At 33.7% G+C, this 7048-nt stretch overlaps 1 pseudogene; it reads left to right on the top strand.

Moving 5' to 3' along the window:
* The first annotated feature begins 5406 nt into the window (after positions 1-5406).
* Positions 5407-6724, top strand: LOC146883338 (putative carboxylesterase 8 pseudogene; annotated as a pseudogene).
* Positions 6725-7048: the final 324 nt, after the last annotated feature.

The raw sequence follows: 7048 nt of genomic DNA on the forward strand, positions 1-7048 counted from the left end.
TTGTGTACTCCTCAATTTTTGTGAAATAGGGTTTTTTAAATAAAATTTTCAAATTTTTTTTGGAAAAATATGAAATACATTGTAAAAGCTTTGCATAATAAAATTTTAAAAAGAAAATTTCCAAAATCTATACAATGTCTTTTGAAACAAAATTTCTGGAATACCACACATTGAATGCATTCTGATCCGGATCAGAAAATACATTTTGGAAAACGTTTTTCGGAACGAGCATTTTTTTTTCGCGTTTTAATGTTTTTCTTTCTATGCAGTATTCTTCCTCTCTTCTTCTTCCTCTGTAACAGTGACAGTGATGGAAGTAAGGACAGTGGTGACAATGTGAAAGATTGTTTAGTTTTTTACTATTAGTGCAGAGATGCAGTTAGTAACTGTGGGGTTGCAGGAAGCAATAGGTCAAACAAGTTGCCTGAGGCCCGAGGTTTGATTTGGTATGCTCTATATTTCAAGGCCGAAATCTACATTTGTGTTCAGTTTTTGTTTCCGGCACCTGTAAATTACTGTCAGCACTCCCTTAATTTTAAAAACTAGACTTGTATCCTTGATGGTGTATTTCAATTGCGATTTCCGGGGTACCTACTATTCCAAAAGAGAGCAAATATGAGAATTAATAACAAAACATTGAATATTTGGAGTTGCAATCCAATAACATCTAGAACGATGATTTGTCCAATCTTAAATTATTTTATTTCAATGTTAGTTCAACATTAGGTTAAATTCTAAATTATACATTTGAGTAATGAAAATGAGTAAAAGGACATTCTCCATTATTCCTCATCATTATCCCTTGGACCCATAATTAGAAAGGAATATCAAATTCCAAACATATTAGAACTTAGAATATTTATAACAAAAAAAAAAGGTTAATCAATCAACCTGGTAGTGCAAAATCAGTCTTCTATTCCGGACTGTAGAGTAGATTTCAAAAGTTAAGAATTTATAAATTAGTCAAATTGTGCAACTTGTCACTTTTACAGTATCTGCAAGTATTACATATACTATAGAGGTATTTTACGTTTTTCAACTCTGCTTATCTTTTTTTTTTTTTTTCACAGATGCTATATATGCCTTGTGGAGTATGATGATGGAGAACACATGAGAGTAGTGCCATGCCATCACGAATTTCATAGAACATGTATAGACAAGTGGCTGAAGCAAATTCACAGGTATGAGAAAATTCGAATCTGAGTTTTCTGGATCACTGTATTGGTAAATTAAAGCTTCAAAGTTGTACAAACTACTTTCCATTTAATCGTGCCAATTTACTACTGTATTGTATCTATGCATAGATAAATGAGCTCCATAGTTTTTGTGCACAAATAATGGAATGTAATGAATAAGTATTAAGAAGTATATCGAAATAAAGAGACTTAAAATTGGAGTCGCAATCGAAATCGGAAACCCCGTTGTTGTTCTTCTTTGATTCATCTTTCGCTTTCTATCTCTACATGGCTCTGTCTTGGACTCTCACACTCCTTCACTGCTCCTCTAATGTCGCAGACACTCCTGTCAAATTCACTTTCGAGCCTGGCTTAGAACCTGGGAATGTTGTTTTTGCCACCATCTTATCTACCCTGGGGAGGAGCTATTGTTTTCTTACCTAGTTCGAGTGTTCATCATGTCATCATTCGAGAATGTTGAGAAGAAAATTGAAGGATGGGGTGGAAGTAGAGAAAAGTGATTAAGAAATACCGTTAAAGCTAGCCTACTAGTAATCTACTCGCTAGTTGGGGGAGATATAACACACCAATGAGACCTGAACTCAACCACATAAAGCATTGACATCACTCTCAACCCAAAACATTAAGGCAATAGGTTTATGGGTCTTTATTCTTATATAGTGTTCCACTCTCTCATTTCTAGTCAATGTGGGACTTAGAATCACACTAGGATTCCTAACAGGTTTAGTGGTTCCCACATTCTTGTTCCACTTTTCTTTAATTCTGAATTTTAATCCTGCATGTTTTTTCTTACTTCCAATTGTGCATATACAGGAATTTAAAATCTGCTTCAATATCTAGTCCAATTTTGTTTTTAGTAAGTAAGTTTTACTGCATTAAAAGTGTGAATATGTAGTTTAGGTACATAGCTAGTTTGTGATTTTCTAGTTTCTTAAAGAAAAAAGTAAGAGTGCTTAGTTTCCTTGAATTTAATTAGACTTGTTAATGAAGTTTGAAAGAGTGGAGTTTTTTTTTCAGAGTAAATATCACTGTTTTAATCATAAAGATAAGTTGGAACTAATTAAATTAACAGCTTTTATGATTGGAAGTTGGAACTTTTCAGTTTATGTTATTTTTTTGATTTCATTTAAAGTTTAGTTTGCATTATGCTTTTCTTAGACAGAAGAAAATTCCTTTTCGTCTTTATATTTGTTATGTTTTTATTCTAGTTAGTTTGAAACTTGTGTACTCAGCAATAAAAAAGAAAAGGCTTTTCAATGTACAGTCTTTGAGCATGTGAATATACTGGCATTTTAGAATATTTTCAATTTAATAAGCTTTCATCTCCACGACTTCTTGTTTAAAAATAATTGAAGTAATTGATATTTTTTATATGCAGGGTCATAGATTGATCCAAACGTTCTGTTAGCTACTTGTCTTCCTGCTCTCCTTTTTGAAAGCTCATTCTTAATGTTCACCAAATTAAGGTTTCTTTTTTTGGATCCTTCTATGAGTTCAATTTAGTAGTTATTTATAGGGTTAAATAAGTTTTTGGTCCCTTAAGTTTCAGCAAAATTTGGAATTAGTCCCTCATCAAAACCTTTGACCAATTTAGTTCTTCATCTTTCAAAATGCGTGAATTTAGTCCTTTTAACCAAATTTTGTTAAGTTTATCTGACGTTTCAAGCGCATTTCATGATAGTATTTAAATTATTTACACTGTTTAACACATTTTTGCTTCAATGTTAACTTAAATACTTTCATGAAATGCGCTTGAAACGTCAGATAAACTTAACAAAATTTGGTTAAAAGGACTAAATTCACGCATTTTGAAAGATGAAGGATTAAATTGGTATAAAGTTTTGATGAGGGACTAATTCCAAAATTCACTGAAACTTGAGGGACCAAAACCATATTTAACCCTTATTTATAAGTGATGGTTTCTCTTTGTTATGATGATTTTGTATCTTATATATGTAAGAAAACTGAGATATAAATATTCTAAGAAAAGGTATATAAACTAAAGGAGATGAACTTAAAAGCTAAGCTAGAAACTAATTACTTCTAATATCAATTACTCTGAAATCTTTAATGCACAAAATGAGACTAAATAACTATTTCATACAATTATCATGATGGAAGATGTAGAAATTAAATCTACGTGCCAGGTATATTGAGTTGTGCCAGGTACCTCAACTATTAAAGGCATTGTCTTTCAGTGTGATTTCATTGTGAAGCTTTTCAAATTGGCGAAGAGGTTTGAGGGATTATGTGTGGTGGTCCGCAGGTGAGTTCAAATGTGCCTTCGTCTCTAGATTATTTCTCTTTGATTTGTTATTGTTTATATTATGACCAGTTTTCAGTGTGGGTCTCTGGTGTTTGGATGAGTATTGGTAATACAGTTTGTTAAATCTATTTATGCTCTTTATGTTTGAGTCAACCTTCGTGAAAAGTAGGTTGAAAACTCAAATTGAGTTAATACTTGTTAGAGTGGATAGTCAGATCCTTATTATACTTTTGTTGTGGAAAGTATGTTATCTTTTATTTAAGGGTTAAATATGTTTTTGGTCCCTGAAGTTTCAACGAAATTTGGAATTAGTTCCTCATCAAAACTTTTGACCAATTTAGTCCTTCATATTTCAAAATGTGTGAATTTACTCCTTTTAACCAAATTTTGTTAAGTTTATCTGACGTTTCAAGCACATTTCATGATATTATTTAAATTATTTACACTCTTTGACACATTTTTGTTTCAATGTTAACTTAAATATTATCATGAAATGCGCTTGAAACGTCAGATAAACTTAACAAAATTTTGTTAAAATGACTAAATTCACGCATTTTGAAAGATGAAGGACTAAATTGGTATAAAGTTTTGATGAGGGACTAATTTCAAAATTCATTGAAATTTGAGGGACCAAAAACATATTTAACCCTTTATTTAATAATGAATAACCCAAATTTTAGATTTAGAGGAGTAAAAGTTTAATACGTTCATTTATATTTGGTTGGAAGCGTGATTATGAATGAAGTTATTCCAAGAGGCGAGTCTACCTCAATGGATGGTGCTACTCTTTTTTTCTTGAATAATGGATTGTGCTACTCTTATTGTAAATAAATTATAAAAATGATTTATATTTTATTTAATAATTATAATAACAAAAATATTAAAAAAAATTTTATAATTTTTTTATGATAAAAAAAAGTAAATACACGCCTGTAGCATGATATTATGATATGAGATTATAAATAGGATTCTTCATTATATCTACATTGCTTAAATGGACTCCGAAGTGGAATCCTAGGTAGTCTAACTGCTGACACTAAGGAGAAATTCGACTGATTCCTACTGATCGATATTTTAATTTTAATTAATCATTGGTTGGTCGACACGTTGCATCAATTCTGATAGACCACAATAGTTGATGAGTCATATTCTACCCCAATTATTTTATGGTTGACCGACCAACTCATATAATACAATAGACATAAATACATCCAATATATATGTTTTCATTAATATAAATAAGAGTAATATTTATCTTATAAATTGGTTTTATTAAAATAAATTGAACTTAAATTTATACCATTAATATAATATCAAAATTCATCTTAATGTACGAAGTGTATATTCTTCTTGAATAAATAAGGATAATTATCATTTTACAAGCCATTAAAGAATAATTGAATTGAGTGGTGATGATGAATGTTTAATTTTTTTGATATATGAACACAACAAATAATGTACAATGAGTAAGTGGATTTGATCTTTTGTGCCAAAACCTCGTAAAAAAATGTTTGTTTTGGTTGGTTTGTGGCAATGGCATGTATCAGAAGAATGACATATTTAGATTTTGGAGTACATTTGTTATGTGAAATAGGAAACTTATTTTTTAATGTTGTTTTGTTGAGAAATTTCTGACAATATATATGTGAAAAATCTCAATAAATAAAAAAATATATTTAATATGATTCAAAAAGATAAAGAAATATTTGGTATGTGTTAAAAAATAAACTTTATAAAAAAAAGAAACGTTTGCCAAATTACCATAATACGTGAAATAAATGAGGGAGAGTGATGGAGAGTGGTTCATGTAGGTACAGGTGAGATGGTAGAATTTGTAACCTATTATTAGGTTGCGCTGCATAATCATTAATGCAAACCAAATAAGGGGTACGATAAATAAATGTAAAATTATTACGTTTAATTGATATTTTTTAATTATTTATTATAACGAAGAATGCAATGAATTCACGTGCTAAAAACTATCCACGTAACAACCTTCACTTCACTTCACACTGTCAACACTTGAACTCTTATTCTTCATCTTCTTTTTCTTTCTCATAGCTTATAAACACCTTGTTGGTAAACAATGTCAGAAGCAGCAGCACCTTCAATTTCTTCATCCGCCATGGATCCTTTTGAATTCCTTAAAATCAAACTCAACCCTGACGGTTCTCTCACCAGAAACTACGTCGTTCCCACGGTTCCTCCTTCCCCGACACCCCCCTCTTCCGAACCCTCTCTTTCCGTCGACATCCCTCTCAATGCCGCCACCAACACCTCCCTCCGCCTCTTCCTCCCGCACCCTCCGCCCGCCCAAAAACTCCCCCTCATCATCCACATCCACGGCGGCGGATTCATCCTCTTCCACCCCTCCTCCGTCATCTCCCACCACTTCTGCACCTCTCTTGCCGCCTCCCTCCCAGCCGTCATCGCCTCCGTGGACTACCGCCTCAGCCCCGAACACCGCCTCCCGGCCGCCTATGACGACGCCCTCGACGCCCTCCTCTGGGCCCAGGCCCAGGCCCGTGACCCAGCCCAAGCCCATCCCTGGCTCCGGGACCACGTGGACTTCTCCAAGTGCTTCCTCTTGGGAAGCAGCTCCGGGGCAAACATCGCCTACTTCGCAGCGCTCCGTGCACTCGACCACGATCTCTCCCCTCTCAAAATCCTCGGCATCTTTATGAACGTGCCCTATTTCAGTGGGTCCCAGCGCTCCGACTCTGAACTCCGTCTCGTTAACGATCGTATCTTGCCGTTACCCGCTAACGACCTCATGTGGTCCCTCTCGCTTCCCGAGGGCGCGGATCGCGACCACGTGTACTGCAATCCAACGGCGGCGGAGTCCGCTTACGGGAACAAGATCGGACGGCTGCCGGCGTGTTTCATAAACGGGTACGGTGGAGATCCCTTGGTGGACAAGCAGAAGGAATTCGCGAAGATTTTGGAGGCGCGTGGCGTGCGCGTGGCGTGCGCGTGGAGAAACGGTTCGTGGAGGATGGTTACCATGCTGTGGAGATCTTTGATGAAACTAAGGCTCTCGCTTTGGCCCAAAATATTAAGAACTTCGTCCTCTCTCTTACTTCTCAGTCCTCTAATTGAGTCTTTCATCGTTTCTTCTTCCTATTTTATGTTTCCATTTATTATTTTAAAATGCAAGTTAGTTTGGATGTGATAGAGAATGCCAAATTTAGGGTTTTTGTGCTTGAAAAAAAAGTTTGTAGTTGATGTGATGAATGTAATTGAATATGTGTTTAAAAAATAATTTAATATAATTTTTTGTTTAATTTATGAGATTTTGGAAGGTAACATTGAAAAGAAAAGAAATGTGTGGACAAAGTAATTAATATCAGTACTGGTAGATTTATTTTTTATATAAACATTATATATCACTTTACACACATTTATGAAAATAAAAACAACTTATTCAATTTAATTCATCTAACATAATAATTTAATTTAAAATAAAAATTATAAATATCATCTTTAAATTTAATTTAAGCTAAATTCATTTATAAAAAAAAAAAAGGATGAAGATGATGGAACAATATAATAATCTTATCGATTCTACTTATTATGATTATATGTG

Source organism: Vigna unguiculata, chromosome 10, assembly GCF_037176805.1.
Source record: "Vigna unguiculata cultivar grain cowpea cultivar isolate G323 ecotype 2 chromosome 10, ASM3717680v1, whole genome shotgun sequence".
Lineage (NCBI taxonomy): Eukaryota > Viridiplantae > Streptophyta > Magnoliopsida > Fabales > Fabaceae > Vigna > Vigna unguiculata.